Source organism: Mastigoproctus giganteus, chromosome 7, assembly GCF_048544385.1.
Source record: "Mastigoproctus giganteus isolate SK-2022 chromosome 7, ASM4854438v1, whole genome shotgun sequence".
In the NCBI taxonomy this organism is placed as follows: domain Eukaryota; kingdom Metazoa; phylum Arthropoda; class Arachnida; order Uropygi; family Thelyphonidae; genus Mastigoproctus; species Mastigoproctus giganteus.
The window spans coordinates 221,975,321-221,998,584 of NC_143581.1; the positions used below are offsets into that span (position 1 = coordinate 221,975,321).

A 23,264-nucleotide genomic window follows, 5' to 3' on the forward strand; every position below is an offset into this window, starting at 1 on the left:
ACATCATTACAGGCTATTAAGAATTTAAAGAATAATTAAAACAAATAAAAACAGCAGATACATTCTGAAAAGGCTTTGTAGATTAAACTACAGTATATATTAGAGGAAGTGATTTAAAGTTTCAAAAGATTTTATGTTTCCAGTTAAAAGTATCATGCATACGTGCATGTCTATTTTCTTTGTGTTGCACATGTTCAAATGTACGTAAAAATTAACCTGTTCTTTATATTTCAGAAAAAATGCTTTAATTGAGTATTTTTTGGCATCATTATTTCACAGATTCTACCTGTAAGATTGCTGGGTCTTCAATTTTAAACAAGAACTATCTTAATGACACATGCAAGTTACTGTTTTTGATTTTCATGTTTCAACAAATTAGACAACAGTAAGAAACAAAAACTAGTGAAGTATTTCTATTTATCACATTTCTTATGCCTAAATATAGTGTTTAAATACTTAGTGTAAAGTATACATTTAGAAAATGTAAACAATTCTGATATCAATAACAGTAATTTCATGTGCCTGTAACTGTTGACAATATTACTGATTTGTGCATAATATTAATGAGATAGAAGAATTTGTTTTGTAAATTGAGTTGAAACAGGCTAATATATTAAAACAAAAATATGGGAGAAGAAGTCATGTTTAATAAGGAATGCTGATTCAATCAATGAAGACTGGATATGGTTAACATTTCAAGGAAATCCCCCCCACTCCTGACTAGCTAACTTGACGGGTGTTGTGGGAAAAGAATTTTCATGCAAAAATTGTTGATTCAAGGTTAATGCCTGAAACTTTCTGTACCTTCCTAACTACAGAGACAGCTTTAAAGGAGTAGGTTTTGAAGTGAGATTTTACTGCTTTAATAAAGTAACTGCGTGAGGTGATGGTGACCATTCTTGCAATTATTTTTTTTTAGTAGTTGGGATGAACTTCAAAAATGAATCCCCCCCCCCAATTTATTATATACTTGTATATCTTAGTATTAGTAATGGCCATATGGTGCAAGGAAGCCTACAGCTTATGCTACACCAGCCAAAACATGCTGCAATATATATTATATTATAAGGAATTTAGTTCATCTGGTAGAATTCATTGAACATTTATAAATAAATAAACATTCTAAAAAACATTTATAAATAAATAATAAACAATAAACTTAGGACAACCATATAAATTCAGAGGAGTTCAAAAGACAGAAAGAATACAATAACAGCACTATATTTAGTAGTCATGAATGCTTCCACCCTGGTCACACAAACAGATGTATTTTTGTACCCTCAGACTTGACCACTCAGCTATGGTGGTCTTAAACAGATATAAACAGAAATGTGCACATGTGTAATTTTTAGATTTCACACCCTTACAAGGGTTTTAAAAACTGGAAAATGGAAGATACTAAATACTCAAATCAATACTGATTTGAGTATTAGTAATACTGATAACATTGATTTGAGCAATTAACAAACAGTACTTTAAGAATTATTATAAATTCTTATTGAGATGCTAATACTTTAATGTTTATGTTTTGTGGGCTTTTTTTATTTTTTTTTATTTTGATCAGAATTAATAAAAGTTTTGCTTAATTGAAATTCATGTGTGAAAAAAAAACATTTTTAAACATTCAATTTTTTTTATTAAAATTAAAAAAAAAATACAATAATTATATGCAATCCATTTGTAAAAGGTCACGTACTGGCATATATCCTACAAGCAAAAAAAAAAAAAAAAAAATCAATAATAATAATAATTTTTTCCAGAAATAAAAAAAGAAAGTTGGGCACCTGCCAGGTACTGCACAATTGTTTGTGTTGCAATTTGGGGCATGACCAATATTCAGTTGATATCCATTCAATCACACCTTGAATGGATATCAACAACTAGGGTTATAAATCTGGAGATGCAGGCTGGTGTTACTTTCATTAAATTGAAAAATAAAAATCTAACAACAGCAAGTAGGTCTAGTAAATTTAAAAAGAAAATTGCCAAATGTTCAATCATGTATATATATTTTTATTATTTACAGTATCTGCTGCTTTTCATTTAATACAATTCAAATTAATAAAATAAAAACAAAAATGTAAGCTGACCTGAGAGAGGTATTCTGTTAATACAGAAGGTGCTAAAGCAGTGCAGTGAATCAAAGTGCTGCATTTGGAAGAGGCAGGACAACTGAAAAAACATTTCTAATCTCCATGCAGTAGAGAACACAATGAGATCATGAAAGACATTTTTATTTCAGACTATACATACATACATACATAAGACAATGCAAGAAAACAAACAGCCAAAATCACAAACCCTTTCACATATGGTTGTATTTGTAGCTCTTTTCTTTTTGTGTCATGTGAACATAAAAATGCAAGAAAGTAACAACATTCACACATTAACAGGAATAGTACGTTGTGTGTTATCAAGAAATTATTGCGACAATCATTTCTAAAAGACTGCTAATTTGACAAATAAAAAAGTGCACAGGTTCCAGGGTTTTATCAAATCCATGCATTTTTGTGCTATATTTCTTAATCTGCCATAATTTCAAATTATATATTTAGAAACTGAATAAGCAGAATAACATATAATAACCTGCAGCTAATTTAACTATCTTATTAGAAATAAGAGATTAAAGAAAAATGAATGTATTCATACATAACTAAAATTTTCTGTCACGTATTTCATTATTTTTATTAAAAAAGTCCAGTTTTCACTGTATATTGTATTAGTATTAATATATTTGATATATTCACATTAATATTAGAAATAATGCTGTAATAATACTGGCCATATAGCACAAGGAAGCCATGCTTTCATTGCACCAAAGTCTTTCCTCCTCTCACAGGTAATGACCCACTACACGTGGAGGTAACTTGCTTAAGTGATTAAAAACTAGCTAGCTGAAAGAAAACTTATTACAGTCCAGTTAATAATCCTTTCCTCTTAGTTTGAATTTATGCTCCCTAGTTCTAGAAGGCATAAATTCAAACTAAGGGAGAAAAGATTTATAGACTTATAGAAAGAGTTATATTAACACTGTGAAAATTTCACTTTCATTCATTTTACTATTTGTTTTACAAATTAATGCTCTCAGAGCCTTAAAAGCCTCTAAGGTACCTAGTTACCAAGCTGTGTGGCCATGTATTATTTCTTCTTGTATGGGCACACACTTGCCAATCTCACCAGGCACATCACCCATCTTTGGACTTCAAGAAGATCAATGTTGTCTTCTTATTCTTTTTTTATGTGTGGCTTCCATACCTAGACAGTATTTTAAATGCAGCTTCAAAACTGCCTTAAACAGTGAAATTATAACTTCCTATCTCTACAAGCAATTGTTTGATGAATCATCAACAGGACATCATGGGCTTGCTGCCTTGCATGGCAGCAATACCTTGTATCAAAGGTATTGCTGCTGAAAAACTGAAAAACTTCATGCCTGCCTGAATCATAATTCTTTTATTACCACTAAATCCCTTTCTTCTTTTACTAGATATTTTTAATTCAACCTTTGCAAATATACAAGTTATTTTGGGGTGTTATTTTCCAAGTGTAAAATTTTGAATTCTACAGCATTAAAACAGATATGCTGCAACTTATCTCACCATCCCTGAAGCTTATTCTATTCATCCTGAATAAGATCAAAGAATAAGAAGATCAGAATGGCAGCCATTCTGATCTGCATATCATCTACAGATATTGCCATCATACCCTATATACTTATGTCAATTTCATTTAAGAAAATCAGAAATAGTAATGGTCCCAGCACAGATTTACAATCGGAGAAGTTTAGAAGTGGAGTTCCTGGAGGACTCCAATTTTAAGCCAACCCCATTCTGAAAAGTAATCACTAATTACAACCCTAAATATAGTTTAAAAATATATCTCCTCTCTCTTTGGCGGAGACCTAGGTCTGTTACCAGACCTGTTACTGCTATTTGGTAGGAAACAGGTTTAACTTTTGTCTAATTTCTTTTGCCTAGGTCTGTTACCAGACCTGTTACTGCCATTTGGTAGGAAACAGGTTTAACTCTTTTGTCTAATTTCTCCTTCAGGGACTCAATAAACCATTCAAAATCGTATAAATAATGTGGAATCAAGTGTACAGTTGTTAAAATTTTTCAGTTTTCATCTCACATAATAACTTCATAGTATATACTAAATATTGGTGATGTGAGAAGTGTGTGTTTTTTTTGCTGATGCTGCATAAGCTTGTTTCCTTTCTTGCATGATTTATCAACAATACTACTCTAATAATAAATGTTAGTCACAGCACATTGATAGATTCATATCTATTTAAAAAAATGTATAAAAGTTATACTAACAAAATTTGATGAATACTTGTTTATATATATTCAATTAATAATTATTATAGAAATGCTAATTTACTGATTTTTTTTTTTTTTTTTTTGGTATATTGGCAGCTTAGTCACCTATTAATGTGAACAATGATTGCTAATCCCACTAAAAAACATTCATTCATTTCATCAACTGGCTACAGATAGCTAATAATGCTTTCTATGTTTAGCCCAATATATAGCATAACAGAAAATAATTAAAAGTATCTGTGTAATGCTGGATAGAACCCTTATATTATAGACAACACCAGCTATTCACATTGCTAATAGTTGCAGTGTCAACTTGAATACTAGTTCCCCAAAGAATCATAAGTCACTTTAAGTTAAACAGAGGACTTTTTGCTATTTAAAAGTGTTTTAACTTAGCACACTTCACTAGAGGAGAGTCAAAGAAAGAAAACTGCATTTAACTATGAAATCTGCAGAGAACAATGAAATTTATGCATGGATCACGAGTAACAAATTAAAAAAAAAATTCAAACTTGTGGCACTGAAATAAAAATTGTTACTTATAATACAAGATTTATAACACGAAAAAATCATTATTATTAATAGGCTTTATAAATCTCCTAATAATCAATTAGAACTAGAACTTTCAAATTCTGTGCATATTCCTCATTTCAAATGCAAGCTTACCTTCTTCATTGACTATACAATAGTCTGTAGATGAAAATCTCTGTTCATTCATTCAAGAATGACAAGAAAAAAATAGATTCTTTTCTGCCTTGCAAATATATTACGATTACATCTTGAAACTGTAAAAGCTATAATACCATCAATAACATGATCATTATTATTATTATTATTATTAATAGTAGCAGTAATCATAGTGGCATATGATGCAAGAAACCCAGCTAATGCAGCATAAGCAAAAAGGCTAACATTTCCCATTTCACCTGTCTATCCCATCTAGTACTTTAACTAGTTCTTCCCTAATTTATTCAAACTACTCACCCATACAACGCCAATCATTGGGAGATTGTTCGAACAACCAATCACCCTCTAGCTGATGGCAATATTCTGCACATTTGACCTGCAACCATCCTACCTAAATTTGAATTTATGCCCCTCGTGTGCAGTCTGAGCAAAATGAAGAATTCCATCAGCACTGAGCTTACTGAATCCATTGAAGGCATTAAATACTTCAATCACACCTTGTAGTGTCTGGTCTCCAGATGCTGCAATTTCCTAAACAGTTGTTCACTCTAATCGTTATAGTCATTAGGCCTATAATACACTCCTACCCACATTTTTGTTTTCCCAATGCTTATGTCACACCAAACTAAGTCAGCATTGCACTGAACACCCATTCCATTTCACTGGATGCACTGCCTTAGATTTTATGTGCTTCTTAACTAAGAGCCTAACCCCTCCCCCTCCTGTCCTGTCTGTACACATTGTACTCCCCACAATTCTGAATCCCATATATCTGAGTGACATTTGATGATTTCATCGGTACTTCAAATTCATTAAATTTACTGTGCTCCTAGAATTAGTGTACATGCACCTGTTCTTACTCTTAGTTACTCCAATACAGCCCATGTATTTACTTGTTCCTTGATGACTCTCAGTAGTGCTTGAAATCCTCAAAACATTGCTCTTTGGTTGCTGCTCTTTCCAATAGAAGCAGTACAAGAATCACTTTTGCCTTTGCCTGCAGTTATTGTTAATCTACTAGTCTGTGTCTCCCCCAAGCTTTCCATTTTCTGACCCACCTCTCACTGCCTCGATAACATCAGCATATATTCTTGCACCCCTTCTATTTAAAAGTTTATCCCATCCACATAGAAACAGTCTCTCCTGTTAACAAGCACAGACCAAGCTGAGAAAAATTCTATCCTATGAGCCTTGCACAGTCTCTCCAGGGCCAAACTGAGTGACAAGACTCTCATCATGTACTCCCACCTATTATGTTTTTGAAGGCAGGATTGCAGATACTTTCAATTTCAATCCTAACTTATGACTTTTTCTCAACATTGCTCTATACATAATCCTCAGATCTCCAACTTTTAACGACATTAGTGCAAACATGTACAACAATATCACCTTTTGATGGCTTAAAAGATGATAATAAAATGATGATGCTTTTAAATGATGATAGCTGCTCTGCATCACCTACTTTAGCCCCTAGTAGATATACCATGGTCCTATTCCACCTATTCTTTTGGCACAACATATTTGCTACTTTCCTGACAATCATCACTAATTACAGCTACTTCCTGCGAGACCAAGGATCTCTGCTGCAGAGGAAGTCTTTGTGTTGTCTGATGCTGGAACATGGGCTCAAGCATTGAGCTGGGTGCCTGAGTAAATGATGGGTCTCCCTCTCTTTTAATCCTTTGAGAGTAACCTTATTTTTCAAGCTCTTGTATAATCCTATCAGAATGCCAAGTTTGTGCTTAATCTCCTAATGCTTTATGCAATGAACATATACAAAGGCATCTCCTCTGGCTGTATCATGTCCTGCTATAGGTAGGTTTGCAAAAAGTGCAAAAGTAACACACATAACATAATCCTGATTCATAGTAGCAGATCTTAAACTAACTTATCACTTGTCTTCATATGTATTTTTGAAACTTGTTATTGGATAAACCTACCATGAAGAAGCTACAGTAAAATGTCTTTCTATAAACTGTCAGTATACTAAATAAGACAGTTTTGTCAACTATATAATCCAGGAAGATTTTATGGTGACTACAGCTAGTGCCTAAAAGGTGCTTAGGTGAAGTTATGAATATGCTGAAGCTTTTCTGAGAAATTAAATGACTTTTTCTTGAAAAAGCAGGCAAGCAAGGTGCAAACACAACAGTTATTAATATCCTTTGCAACTATTTTCTTAAACTGACAATTTTTTTCTAAACAGTTATTTAAACCAGATTAATCAAATATGATATAATGCCTAAATGGAAATTTCAACAATTATACCGATTCTTACACAGATTTGATATTGATTAATTATTAAGATTTGATATAATTAATTATGAAATTTTCATTTCAACATTGAAATATAGATAAATCTTAGAGGATTTATTTATTTAATTAAATAAATAGTCAAATTTATTTAATTAAATAATTTAATTTGAAAATTAAACTTTTTGTAATAGTGGTGCAGAAACTGAAAACAATAAAATGTAAAACAGCATCCAAACTTTATAACTTTTGATATTTTCTAGTTTAATAATAGCCCGGAAAATATCAAACTAAAAAAAAAACTAAAGAAAGATTAAAGATTAAAATATATACTGGAATAGGACCTTGCTAATATATACCACAGGAGACAATTTCTTTGCTAAACTGGTAGGTCCCTGTTGTAAAGAATATAAGAAGGAACAATATTTTTTCAATGAGTGGAAGTAGAGTGTAAAGAAAAAATTTAGCTCAATGGGTCTGGGTCTGATTTGTTTGTTTGTTTGTTTGTTATTTGGTTTTTAGGAGCATTAGCAACTAAGGCCATATTGCTCTGGGATATGCGGTGGTCATTCCCTGACCTTTCCACATCCTCTGTATTTGGTGGTGACGGGGGTCTGATTTAGATATCAGTAATGGTGGTTGGTTGGCTGGTGGGTTGATTGCTTTCCAAACAAGCAGAACTAGGAATTGAACTGAGAGAAGCAAGTAAAGAATATATTACTATATAAATGAAATATAAACTATAATTTTTCTAAAATCTAAATTTCCATCTGAAAATATTGCATGTGTAATTTCACTTGCTGAACCAAAATCATCATTAACACCTTTCAAAGAATTTCAATCCCAACAACAAAAAACATTTTTCCAGCAAATCAATTAAAAAAAACTTCAGCTTAGAAAACAGTAACATGATTTCAGGGAAACTATAAACATGCTGAATGTATATGATCTTTAGTGGCATCAACAAAAAGGAATTTAACTTTGTCTTGGAAAAATTTCACTTATATTCTGCACAGCAAAATTGAACAGTTATATCATGCAATATTTAAACTAGTATGCTATTATAAATGTTTCTAAAATTTATTTCTTCACAGTGTGCATATGAACTTTATCAGCAAAATATTCCATGACAGCTGTGCAGCAAGAAGAATGTTAACAATTCATGCACATTGTTAACTACATTAACAGTGTGCATGAATTTGTGGCATCACGTGGATTCCAATGGCAATTACTTTGTGCTACCTGCTAAAAGCTGTGCTACAAAATTGTGCTACCTGCTAAAAGCTGTGCTACAAAATTGTGTTACCTGCAAACAAGCATGCTTACCACATAACAATGGCCGGTTACTTAACCCTGAGCATGTGTGGCCTAAGAGATACAGACATAAATTTTACCCAAATAGTGGGTAAAATTTATTTAATTTACGTTAAAGAACCATTCTTTTTTGCCCATTTCTTCTAATAACTGGTCCAATTCCATGACAAAGAATAACTATTTACTGGTCACATCATTTTATTAGAAATTTAGTGCCTGGTTAAGGGTTAAGGCTAATATTTAGTTCATAAGGAATTTGTTCATCTGGTACAATTCAGTGAGACCATTATGTAAATTGTTCCTGAAAAGTACTGAGGAGACAGAACTAAGATTTTTTTGTTTTTAATGGCAAACATGAAAGGTAGTAGAAATTTATAGCACTCTACTAATGTGTATATACTATAGGTTTGACATTAAGAAGAAACCTGTTACTGCTGTAAATAAATTTATATATTTTTAGGAAATGCATATAAGGGAATGTTATTCCAATAAATGAAAGTAGATAGTAAAAAAAAAAAAAAATTAGCTCAATGAGACTGATTTAATTATCAGTAATGGTGATTAGTTGGGTGGTTGATTGTCAAACAAGTGGAATCAAGAATTGAACTGAAAGAAGCAAGTAACTTTCCCTTGCTGAATTGCATATCACTGAATTTTGCTACCAGAGCAAACAAATCTTTGCTATTCTAACTTCTCTGTTACATGTAAAAAGTTCTTTCATGATATTTCTCCTACTTACTTTGACAATCCTATTTTACATTCCTACCCATTTTTTTGCCCTCTCTTTTCGAAATATCCATGTTTCTATCCCATATAACAATGGCCAATCTTAATATATGGCATTACCCATATTTAACTTTGTTTAATATTTAATCCTCTTTTGTTACACATATTTAATCTTCTACTATTCTCTCACTATATGTGTTAATTTTAACTCAAAAGGATGTCAGAAAGATTTTGACAAATCTTCATGCTAAGAAAGCTCCAGTCCTGATGGGATTTCGCCATATGTTCTCAAAACCTGTGCTCCTGAACTTACTCCTGTTCTTTGTCGCCATTTTTCACTTTCTTATTCCAAAAGTGTTTTTCCTTCTGCTTGGAAATTTGCTCATATCCAGCCAGTTCCTAAAAATGGTGACAAATCCCTCCCATCCAATTATTGTCCCATTGCAATTACTTCTACTCTTTCTAAAGTAATGGAGAAATCAATTAACCGCCAACTCTTAAATTACCTTGAAACCTTCCATCTGATCAACGATCGCCAGTATGGATTCCAGCAGTGTCGATTCACTGGTGATATTCTGGCTTATGTTACCCATTTATGGACAAATTCAATGTAAAAATTTGGTGAAACACAAGCAGTTTCTCTTGACATCTCAAAGGCATTCAATCATGTTTGGCATAAACGTTTTCTAAACAAGCTTCCATTTTATGGTTTTCCAACTGTTTTTTGTAATTGGTTATCCAGTTTTCTCTCTGATCGCTCACTGAGGGTGATTAGCATTAGCATAGGCATATGATGCAAGAAAGCAAGCTTATGCAGCATCAGCCAAAAAAAAAAAAAAAAAAAACCCCACTTCACCCCTCCGTTCGTTCAAAATACCTGTCCAGCTGAGCCTTCAATTTATTTAGGCTATCAACTTCCACGACAAGGGATGGAAGTCTGTTCCACCAACCAACTACCCGCTGGCTAAAGTCAAATTTCCGCACGTCTATCCTACATCTGTCTTTCCTCAATTTGAATTTATGCCCTCAGGTGATTATTCTGAGCAGGAGGAAGAATCCCATCATCATTGAGCATGCTCAAACCATTCAAGGCTTTATACACCTCTATCAGATCACCTTGCTGGTGCCTAGTCTTGCAGCCCGTCTGCACTGCTCAGAGAACTTCATATCTGCCTGCACAATTACCCCCAGGTCCTTTTCATTCTCTACCATTGTCAGTGTAGTACCACAGAGTTGATACGTTGCTCTGGGGTTGCTGTTTCCCATATGTAGTAGTACTTTACATTTGTCAATGTTAAACTTCATTTGCCACCTCTCAGCCCATCTGTTCAACCTTTCCAGATCCTGCTGCAGCAGCATAGTGTCAGTAGCGTCCTTGACAACCCTGTCAAACTTTGTATCGTCTGCAAACTTGGACATTAAGCTTGATATACCATCATCAATATCATTTATAAATACAGAAAACAATAATGGACCCAACACTGAACCCTGAGGGACTCCACTAATAACATTAGTGATGGTAGATGGCTCTCTGTCTTCTAACTTCTCCACTAATGCTGGTGTTCTCCAAGGTTCAGTTCTTTCCCCCACTCTTTTCCTCTTGTATATTAATGACCTTCCATTGACTGTAAATCATATCCATAGTTTTGCTGATGATAGCATATTGCATTCCACTTTCCATTTTGAGAAACCTTGCCTGCTCAATCAGCTTCAACTTCTCCAATATCAACGGCCACCGTAGCCTAGTGGTCAGGCGGGCGGGTGCCTAAGTACACGTGCCTTGAGTGACCAGGGTTCAAGCCCGTGACTACTGAATACGGTGCTGTTTCTTGTATTCAATCTATCATGCGAACTCCTCTGACCGTTTGGTCGTCCCGGAGTATAAACAGAAAATTAATTTAATTTATTATTATTATTACCAATTCCTTAAATGCCGATCTCCAGGTATTTATCCAGTGGGGCAAAGACAACTTAGTTGATTTCAATCCTTCTAAAACTCAGTCTTGTCTTACATCTTGCAAAGAGGATTCTTCTGCTCCTATTCTTATCTTTGGTGACACTCTGATTTCTAGGCAAGATGATATATCTCTTATGGGGATTACCCTGACTTCTAATTTCTCTTGGCACAAGCACATTACAAATATTGCTTTTTTTTTTTTTATGTGAACCCCAAACACGAGAGGTATTAGAACCTATAGTACTTAGTACCGTGCTTGGGTTATCTCGGCTTCCTCTACATTTAAAAAATTTGGTTTTTCTCTTTTGCTCTCAGTGTTACTTTTCTTCCGAACAGCTGCTCACTCTGTACAAATTGCAAATCCACCCTACCATGGAATTTTGTTCCCACATCTGGGGCGGTGCACCCAAAACCTCTCTCAGACTTCTAGATTCCATTCAGAAGAGGGCAGGTAGGTTAATTAATGACTTATCTCTAACAGAGTCTCTCCACTCGCTGTCTCATAGACATACTGTTTCTGCTGCATGCCTTTTCTACAGATACTTCCATGGGCACTGTTCTTCTGAATTGGCTTCTATAATTCTCGTTCTCTTTCAAAACAGTCCGAACACGTGCTGCCACCAACCAACATCCATTTACTGTCCAACTTCAAACTCACAGAACCAACTTTTCATCTTTCTTATTTATTCATTCATTCAACTGTGTTTTCTGGAACAACCTTCCTTCATATGTATTTCCTAAAGATTACAGTCTACAGAAGTTCAAATCTAATGTCAACAAACATCTTCTTTTTCGTCTTCTCATCCTCCAACCCAAGCATTGTACTAAATACTATAGGTTCTAATACCTCTCGTGTTTGGGGTTTTCATTGGGAGAAAAAAAAAAATTAAACTGAACTCAGTGCAGATTCATAATGTAAGTCAATTAGTTCTGATAAAGTACTTGTTATTCCTACAAACTAGTTCTGATAAAGTACTTGTTATTCCTACAAACAATTCTGATAAAGTACTTGTTATCCCTACAAACTAGTTCTGATAAAGTACTTGTTATTCCTACACCTGATCTTGCTGTGGTCCATGTCCCAGTCACATAGGAGGTTAGGCAGGTGAAGGCAGATTATGAGAAATCTTTGGCAAAGGATGCAAAGAATAACAGCAAAGAGTTCCTTACTTATGTAAACTCTAGAAGGAAGGGGATGAATCAGATTGGTCCACTTAACAAAGATGGTTCAACTATTGATGATCCTGCTCAAGTAGCTGATAAACTGAATGAGTATTTTGCATCTACATTCACACATGAGAAATTATTCAAGGAGGGGAATGCCAGAAGTTTATCAAACTCAAACAGGGAGCTAATTGATTTTGTTCTAACTGAGAGAAATGTGGAAGAGAAATTGTTGAAGTTAAACATAAAAAAGGCACCTGGGGCAGATGGAATCTATCAAGTTATAATGAAGGAGGCAGCAAGAGAAGTAAGTAAACCCTTAGCCATAACTATGAGAACATCCTTAGAGTCAGGGAAGTCCCTATGGACTAGAGATGTGCAATTGTATCCCCAATTCACAAAGGGGGTTCAAAGGGTAACACAAATAATTATAGACCTGTTAGTTTAACTTCTGTTCCGGGAGAAAATAATGGAGTCATTGGTTAAAGAGGTGATATAGGATCACCTCAACAAGACAGCTGTAATAGCTCAGATACAGCATGGGTTTGTTAAGGGGATGTCTTGTGTGAACAATTTGATCAGATACTATGATGTGGTCACAAAGGAACTTAATGCTAAAATAATTTTGATATCATATACTTGGATTTCAGGAACGTTTTTGATACTGTTGCAGTGGAAGACTGCTGTACAAATTGGAGAGGTATGGCATTAAGGGCAAGTTACTGCAATGGAAAAAGGGATGACTGAGTGGGAGACGGCAGAAAGTGGTAATAAATGGACACTGCTCTACGTGGGCTAATGTTATTAGCGGGGTCCCACAGGGTTCGGTGCTGGGCCCGTTGTTGTTTTGTGTATTTATCAAGGATATCAATGAAGATATATCAGGCTTAATGTCCAAGATTGCAGATGGTACAAAGGTTGGCAGGATTGTTAATGACACTAAAGACAGTATGCTACTGGAACAGGATCTAGAAATGTTAGGCCGATGGGCTGAGAAGTGGCAACTGAAGTTTAACATTGACAAATGCAAAGTAATGCATATGGGTACCAGTAACCCAAGAGAAACGTACCAACTCCCTGGTACTACACTCAGGAAGGTGGAGAATGAAAAAGACCTGAGGGTAATGGTGCAGTCAGATATGAAGTTCTCTGAGAAGTGCAGACGGGCTGCCAGAGCAGGTCATGTAGTTTTGTCAATGATATATAGGAATTTTGCTAGCAGAGACAAGGAGGTAATTATCCCTTTTTATAAGGCAATGAGTACCTTGAGTACTGTATACAGGTCTGGAGACCTCATTTTAGGAAGGATGTAGAGTTGCTAGAATGAGTATACAGAGAAGGGCAATAAGATTGGTGAGAGAAACAAAGGGGTGCGCTTATGAAGAAAGGCTTAAGTTCTGCAAATTGCAGCATCTGGAGACTAGTCACCTGCGAGATGATCTGATCGAGGTGTATAAGGCCTTGAAAGGTTTGAGCAGGCTCAATGCTGATGGGATACTTCTGCTTGCTCAGATTAAGAACCTTAGGGGGCATAGATTCAAATTGAGGAAAGACAGTTCTAGAATAGATGTGCGGAAGTTTTCCTTTAGCTAATGGGTAGTTGATTTCTGGAACAGACTTCCATCTGTTGGTGTGGATGTTGATAGCTTAAATAAATTTAAGGCTGAACTAGACAAAAATTTGGAGTGACTGGATGGGTGAATTGGGAATTTATTTTATTTTATTTTTTTTTGGCTGATGCTGTATAAGCTTGCTTTCTTGCATCATATACCTCAAGTAATGCTAACGTCACTCTATACTTTTTGGCTTTATTTTTCTTTTCAGTTTTCTCTATCACCTTTTTTTTCCCCTTTCTTGTGCTTCCATATACAATAGAACTAAACAGATGGAATCTATAGATTCTATCTTAATGCCTTGAGCCACGAAAACATCATATAATATTCTATTCTTTTCAACAGGTTTTTTTTTTATAATGATATCTTCCTTTCTTGTATTAACTATTGTGGACATATATGGGTGTTATTCTTATTTTTCATGTACTGATGATTGCCAATTATTATATAAGCATTTAATTCCCTGCCCTTCATATGCATACAAACTGTATACTGTCAGTATTCACCACTTGACTCAGTTTACTATTCTTATATGGTTATTTCATTACTTTGATATCTTTTTAGAGTTATTTACATTTTTTTGTAAATACAGGGTCAACAAACATAACCTAGTCACTGCCCAACATAATATAACTTCCTTCCTTTTGAAACATGGAAGTAACAATATAGTATAAGGATCATAAGAAGAGAACTAAACACGTTATAGAAATGATGTATGACTGACCTTAATACATTTATGTACTGGGACATAACATTTATGTACAGACAGTGAGACAAAGTTTAAAGGAAGGAAGTTATACTATTATTACATATTTAGAAATAGAAATTACTAAACAATTAAGAGATGCAGTCATAAGGAAGAGATCTGATCTTTTGGAAAGTAAAAATTGAAAACTGATTTTTTTTTTTTTTTTTTTGATTTGGTAGTTGTTGGCGCATCGGCTTCTGTGGCCATATTGCACCTCCCAAGGTTTTTGCAGTACTTTGATCCAAGCCCGAGGCGGGAATCGAACCCGCGACCTTTGGGTTGCCGGGCAGGTACTTTACCCACTCGGCTAGCCCGGTCGGCTAATTGAAAACTGTTCCACTGTAGTGCTCTTACTCATCATGCAACAGTAATTTCTGAAGTCTTTTCCACAGACTCTAACCACCTTACAGCATTCTCCTTATTCATCTTACTTGTACACTATGTGATTTTTATTTATTTTTTTCTCAAAATAAAAGCTGATTGAGCTGAAGAGGTTTTCTGTTGAAGACATTAGTCATGGCAATTATAAAAAATTGCAATCAAGAAACTTTCAAAAAAGTTCTTAGAAGCTTTTTTGCAATTACATAACTGATGGAAAATATGTACAAAGCCAAAGTCATTTATTTTAAAAATTTGATATGCAATTGCTCTAGATATTATATTTGTTTAAATATGCAGTCCTGGAACTTTTTGACCTTATATTGTATGTATATTTTTTTGAAATTCAACGGTTACAATTTTTAATATGCTGAAAAATGTGGGTCCTTATGAAAGTAGGTAGTAGTAGTGGCATGTGATGCAAGAAAACAAGTGTATGAGCTTATGCAACGTCAGCCTAAAAAAAAAAAAAAAAAAAAAAAATCACACCATTCCCTCCAAATGCCTGTCCAGTTCCTTTTTAAATTTATTTAACCTATCAACTTCCACGATGACAGATGGAAGTTTGTTCCAGCAATTAACCACCCGCTGGCTAAAGGCAAATTTCCGCACATCTATCTTTTCTTAATTTGAATTTATGCCCCCTTAATATCGTAATCTGAACAAGTGGAAGGATCCCATCAGAATTCAGCATGCTCAACCCATTCAAGGCCTTATACACCTCAATCAGATCACCGCGCAGGTGCCTAGTCTCCAGCCACTGCAATTTGCAGAACTTAAGCCTCTCTTGGTAAGAGGATTCCTTCATTCCCCTCACCAATCTTGTTGCTCTTCTCTGTACACGCTCAAGCAAATCTACATCCTTCCTAAAATGAGGCCTCCAGACCTGTACGCAATACTCAAGGCGTGTCCTGACCATTGCCTTATACAGAGGGACAATCACCTCCTTTTTCCTGCTAGCAAAATTCCTATATATCATTGACAAAACCCTATGACCTGCCCTGGCAGCCTGTCTGCATTGCTCAGAAAACTTCATATCTGACTGCACAATTACTCCCAGGTTTTTTTCGTTTTCTACCACCTTAAGTGTAGTACCACACAGTTGGTACGTTTCTCTAGGGTTATTTCTACCCATATGCAGTACTTTGCATTTGTCAAGGTTAAACTTCAGTTGCCACTTCTTAGCCCATCTGCCCAAATTATCTAGATCCTGTTGCAGTAGCACAGTGCCATTACTGTCATTAACAACCCTGCCAACCTTTGTATCAGCTGCAAACTTCGACACTAAGCCTGATATACCTTCATCAATATCATTGATAAATATACAAAACAACAGAGGACCCAACACCGAACCCTGTGGGACTCCACTAATAACATTAGTCCACGAAGAGCAGCACCCATTGATTATCACCCTCTGTCTTCTCCCACCCAACCATCCTTTTATCCATTGTAGCAACTTACCCTTAATACCATTCTGCTCCAATTTGTACAATAGTCTTCAGTATTAGTAAATTAATAAGAGGAGTTTACCTCAATATAGCTCTGATTCATACTATCTAAATAGTCTTCAGTGCACAACAGTGTCAAAACCTTTCCTGAAATCCAAATATATGATATCAAAATTATTTTTTGCATCCAGTTCCTTTGTAACCACATCATAATATCCTATCAAATTTGTCAGACAAGACTTTCCCTTAACAAACCCATTCTGTGTCTGAATTATTGCTGCAGTCTTGTCTAGATGATCCTGCAATGCATCTTTAACCAGTGACTCCATTATTTTACCTGGAACAGAAGTTAAATTAACTGGTCTGTAATTACTTGTGTCACCCTTCAATCCCCCTTTGTGAATTGGGGATACATTTGCACATCTCCAGTCAGTGGGAACCTCCCCTGAGTCCAAGGATGCTCTCATAATTATAGCTAAGAGTTTGCTTAGTTGCTTTGCCGCCTCCTTTAATATAACCGGATAGATCCCATCCACCCCAGGTGCTTTTCTTATGTGTAACTTCAACAATTTCTCCTCCACTTTGCTCTCTGTTATTACAAAATCATTAAGTACCCTGCTACAATTTGATAACCTTCTGCCATTTTCCTCCCTTAATAATTTCTCATGTGTGAATGTAGATGCAAAATACTCATTTAGTTTGTTTGCTATCTGAGCAGGATCATCAACAATCGAACCATCAATGCCAAGTGGACCAATCAGATTTATCCCCTTCCTTTTAGAGTTTATATAAGTAAAGACATCCTTGCTGTTTTTCTTAGCATCTTTTGCCAAGAATTTCTCGTAATCTGCCTTCACCTGCCTAACCTCCTTTGTGACCTGATTACAGACTAGCTTATATCTGCCATAGGCTTCTGAGTTGCTTGATAATTTATATGCATCCCATGCATTTTTCTTCTCTGTCACGAGTATCATTAGTTCATTTGATAACCATTTAGGCCTAAACCTTGAACAATATTTCTTAATAGGTATGAAACTTTTAGTAGCATCCACGATTAATTCCTTGAATGCTTCCCACTTAGAATTTACTGTTGGTTTACATAGGTGCCCTAGCTCTAGACTACAGTCCTACATAACGATTCTTAGGATGGCACTTCACATAAAGAAACAGAGAGACCTTCAACCAGAGTTTTCGTTTAAAGAATGTAGTATTGTGTGGAAATTCAGATCAAGGAGGTTTGCTTGTTACATGGAGGGTGTGAGCTATGCAAGATAGATTCTACAGGAGAGCAAACAGACAACATAACAGGAATGAAGGGAATAGGGCAGGAGTAAATTGCAATTCAGATATACAAATATAAGATACATAGACATACAAATATAAAATATACAGATATACAAATATGTACATTGATATTTGTACATAATAGAAAGTAGTAAGAGACCGCCTTTCTCCTTTGACAGTTGTGGAAAAGCTGAAGTAGTCAACAGAACTGTACCTATTGTTTCTTTTATACGTTATAAAGCAGAACCAGATGTTACTGACCACAGTACAATACAGAGTAAGATCTTAAGAAGGAAGCATAAAAAACTTGGTTATAATCTATAAATAAGTAGACAGAATCACTGATTCTATTAGGTGGTCAGAGAGAAGCAGCAAGAACTGATAAAATGCTACAAAAGATGATATTTTTGAAATTCTCTTCTATTTGTCTCTTCTCATATTTTGCTGAATGACTTCCACTTTTACTTTTATGGTAATCCTAAACACAAAAGGTATTAGAACCTATAGTATCGATGGTTCCACTGTTGATGATCCTGCTCAGATAGCAAACAAACTGAATGAGTATTTTGCATCTACATTCACACGTGAGGAATTATTCAGGTTTGAAAATGGCAGAAGGTTATCAAATTGTAGCAGGGTACTTAATGATTTTGTAATAAATGAGAGCAAAGTGGAGGAGAAATTGTTGAAGTTACACATAAGAAAAGCACCTGGGGTGGATGGGATCTATCCAGTTATATTAAAGGAGGCGGCAAAGCAACCTAAGCAAACTCTTAGCCATAATTATGAGAGCATCCTTGGACTCAGGGGAGGTTCCCTCTGATTGGAGATGTGCAAACGTATCCCCAATTCACAAAGGGGGATTGAAGGGTGACACAAGTAATTACAGACCAGTTAATTTAACTTCTGTTCCAGGTAAAATACTGGAGTCACTGGTTAAAGATGCATTACAGGATCATCTAGACAAGACTGCAGCAATAATTCAGACACAGAATGGGTTTGTTAAGGGAAAGTCTTGTCTGACAAATTTGATAGGATATTATGATGTGGTTACAAAGGAACTGGATGCAAAAAATAATTATGATATCACATATTTGGATTTCAGGAAAGTTTTTGACACTGTTGCACATGGAAGACTATTGTACAAATTGGAGCAGAATTGTATTAAGGGTAAGTTGCTACAATGGATAAAAGGATAGTTAAGTGGGAGAAGACAGAGGGTGGTAATCAATGGGTGCTGCACTTCTTGTACTAATGTTATTAGTGGAGTCCCACAGGGTTCGGTGTTAGGTCCACTGTTGTTTTGTATATTTATCAATGATATTGATGAAGGTATATCAGGCTTAATGTCGAAGTTTGCAGATGATACAAAGGTTGGCAGAGTTGTTAATGACAGTAATGGCAGTGTGCTACTACAACAGGATCTAGATAATTTGGGCAGATGGGCTAAGAAGTGGCAACTGAAGTTTAACCTTGATAAATGCAAAGTACTGCATATGGGTAGAAGTAACCCCACAGAAACATACCAACTGTGTGGTACTACACTTAAGGTGATAGAAAATGAAAAAGACCTGGGAGTAATTGTGCAGTCAGATATGAAGTTTTCTGAGCAATGCAGACAGGCTGCCAGGGCAGCCTGTCTGCATTGCTCAGGGCAGGTCATGGGGTTTTGTCAATGATATATAGGAATTTTGCTAGCAGAAAAAAGGAGGTGATTGTCCCTCTGTATAAGGCAATGGTCAGGCCATGGCTTGAATACTGTGTACAGGTCTGGAGGCCTCATTTTAGGAAGGATGTAGATTTGCTTGAGCGTGTACAGAGAAGAGCAACACGATTGGTGAGGGGAATGAAGGGATTCTCTTACCAAGAGAGGCTTAAGTTCTGCAAATTGCAGTGGCTGGAGACTAGGCACCTGCGCGGTGATCTGATTGAGGTCTATAAGGCCTTGAATGGGTTGAGCACGCTGAATTCTGATGGGATCCTTGCACTTGTTCAGATTACGAACCTAAGGGGGCATAAATTCAAATTAAGAAAAGACAGATGTAGAATAGATGTGCAAAAATTTGCCTCGAGTGGTTAATTGCTGGAACAAACTTCCATCTGTTGTTGTGGAAGTTGATAGGTTAAATAAATTTACGGAGGAACTGGACAGGCATTCGGAGGGAATGGTGTGATTTTTTTTTTTTTTTTTTTTTTTTTTGGCTGATGCTACATAAGTTCATTCACTTGCATCACATGCCACTACTACTACTACTACTCCAGTAATGTGCATTAAAAATGAAGATGAAGAAGGCAGAGAATACTTGCTGACAATGGACTTGAATTTCTGTAGACTAATTTTTGGGGGGCCAAAATGAAGGAAAGTTGTTCCAAAAAACAGTAGTAGAGAGATAAACAAGGAAAAGTTAGCCCAGTGAGACTAGAATCAAACTATTAAATGAATGCTGACTAGTTGAGGAATGTGTTTAGAAAATGTTCGAAAGTGGTTTGGAAGGATGTAATGAAATTACAGATGCCAATTCAGAAGAACAGTGCCTGTAAAAATGTCTATAAAGAAACGCATACAAAACATGAACTAAACCTTTGTGCAACAGGAAGTAGAGTGAGTTTATAAGTGAGGAATTATACATTACAATATTCCGTGGTAAGGTGGATTTGAGAGTCAACATGCATCAATGTGTAATGGAGAGTTCAAAAAATATATCTAGTTTTTTCAATGCAGAGGAAGCAATATCTGTGATATCATTATGCCAAGAGAGGTTAGAAGTCAGGGTTATTCCCAATAAAGATATGTAGTTGTTGTTATGTTGTTATTTGGTTTTTAGGAGCATTAGCAACTAAGGCCATATTGCTCCGGGATATGCGGTGGTCATTCCCTGACCTTTCCGCACCCTCCGTATTTGGTGGTGACAGGCTCGAACCCCGGTCTAATCAAGAAGCGTGTGCTGCTCCTTCCCACCTGGCTAAGGAGGCGCCGTAATAAAGATATGTAATCTTGCTGACAATTATTGAAGATGAGTATGGGAGCAGCAGACTCTTTTTGCAAAAAAAATAATACCGAACTAAGTTTTAGAAGGATTGAAGTTAACTAAGTTTTCTTTGTCCCATCAAAGAATTACCTGGTATTGGCATTTAAGAAATTGGAGGTGGATATTCAAGAAGTTCAATCTGTTTGTGCAGAGCAAGGTTTTTCAAACTGAAAAGTGAAATGTATGTAATGCTATCATCATCAAAACCTTGGGGAAGAACCTCAGCATTAAATGAGAAGTTAAACAATGGACAGCCATCTACCAGCATCTGCAGCAAGTGGTCAGAGAGAGAAATGGCAAACAATGGAAGGCAGGCTATAAGATGGAAGCCTTCTCTAGACCTTAATGGCAAATGCAATCAAAAACCTTGTTTTTGATTGCATTTGCCATTAATGTCAAAAGCAACTGCTTGAGTCAAAAGGTTTTTTTTTTTCAAATGTTTCCATTGAATTTTTCTAGAGATAAATAACATAAGCCAATACATCACCAGTGGATCAACACTAATGGAGTCCATATCAGTGATCGTTAATCAGATAGAGGGTTTCAAGATAATGGAACAGTTTGCAGTTGATGGATTTCCCCATTACTTTGAAAAGAATGGAGGTATATGCAATGGGACAATTATGTATTTGCTCACACTGAGCTAATTCCTCAAAAGCAATTGGCTGAATATGACAAATTTCCATGCAGAAGGAAAAACACCACTGGTATAAGAGATTCCAAAAAAAAAGGGGAAAAAAAAAAAGAGGTGACACAAAACAGGAGTTTACTTTGGAGTTTAAGTTTTAACAATAGGTAGAGAAATGTCATCAAGATTGTTCAGGATTCTTCTAATGTCTTCCTGTAAAAAATCTAGGGAAAATTCATTTACTCTTTATTTCATTATCTGTTCCTCCTATACTCACTGCATTGTACTCAATTTCTTATTTTTGAGTTTTTTCTAAAGTACTATAATTATTATGTGAAAATGGAAACTCTCATAATAGGTGAAATTTTAATTTTCTCCTTAAATTAAATGCTGTCAAGTTTTCCACTTTTCTCTTATTTAAAAAATAAACTTTCTTTGTATTCCACCCCATTTTATTTTGTTTTTATTATGTATAGTTTTAACCCCCACCAATTTCTATAATTATTCATTCCATCATCATGTGTCTGTCTCCTTTACATTGATTCATTTGCAGGTCTTTTTATTATCTCTTCATTTTATTTATAAATTATTCTTTCCTGTTGTCAGATTTCCATATCTTGATCCTTCCATTTTCTAATGTTGACTTGTTTACTTATTCTTATGAGTCTCACATACTGGTTGTGACATAATGGAAGGATTTTAAGTGTAATTATGGCTTTTCCAGCTGTTATGCTACAATTCTGCACTCTCTTTTTTCCTGTTTCTTCTTGCTAGGATTTAATGTACTTTTTCTTTTCCCCCACAACCTTATATAACAGGCTTCAACAACAGCATTTCCAAAATAATCATATCTTTTGGCATCAATATTTTCTTCACAAGCACTCAAATTAAAACAATTAAAACCTAATTGTTTATTAGCACAACAATTTGGTCATTGCCACATACAGTTGTCGCAATGACCCAAATATACTGTCATTATTGCCAATATAATAAAATTTACAAGGGCCAAAAAAGGCTACGACTGCTTCAGAAAACATAATTTTGGACCATAAATGAGAATGTTAAAGAAAATCAGAAATTTGGAATTCTCTTCCCAATGAGTCTACTGATCAAGGAATTGAGCTGTCTTGGATGCAAACTTAAAGATTACTCTTACAGAGAAGGATCTCTGAATCCTCTAAATTTATAAAAATAAATATAACCAGTCACTGTTGTTGATAGAGCTATTTGAATAAAATAGAACAAAGTAAAGAAATCAGCGATTTTAAATTAGGATGACCTTGATTAAAATTATTATGAATTTTTTTTATGTAGTAGTAACAGCATTTTAGAATAATGTAACCATAAAACATTAAATAAACACAAAAAAAGTATGAAAATTTCTTCCCAGTTGTATGCCATAAAATTATTACATTATGCATACCTGCAAACTGCTATCTGATGTAATGTAATAATGTAATAAAATTATTACATTATTACCTGTAAACTGCTATCTGATGTTGAAAGCCTTTTCAGTCCTGTTGAAAACTGGTCTCTCTTAAGAAACCAATTTTTTATATTGACCAGTTGAATTATGAATTTCAGAACACATTGTGTTTCACTGTATACAAAATAAATTCATAGTTTATCTCTAATGACCTGTTATGAATGCATATAAAATCTGCATCTCCTACACCAATTTTGATTATCTAAATGTGTAAATTGCTAGATAAA

General features: G+C 35.0%; 1 protein-coding gene across 14 annotated transcripts in view; it reads right to left on the minus strand.

Moving 5' to 3' along the window:
- The window catches only part of LOC150083714 (uncharacterized), a 448,219-nt gene that overhangs the window by 128,410 nt on the left and 296,545 nt on the right, over positions 1-23,264 (minus strand). The gene's annotated exons all lie outside the window — the stretch shown is intronic.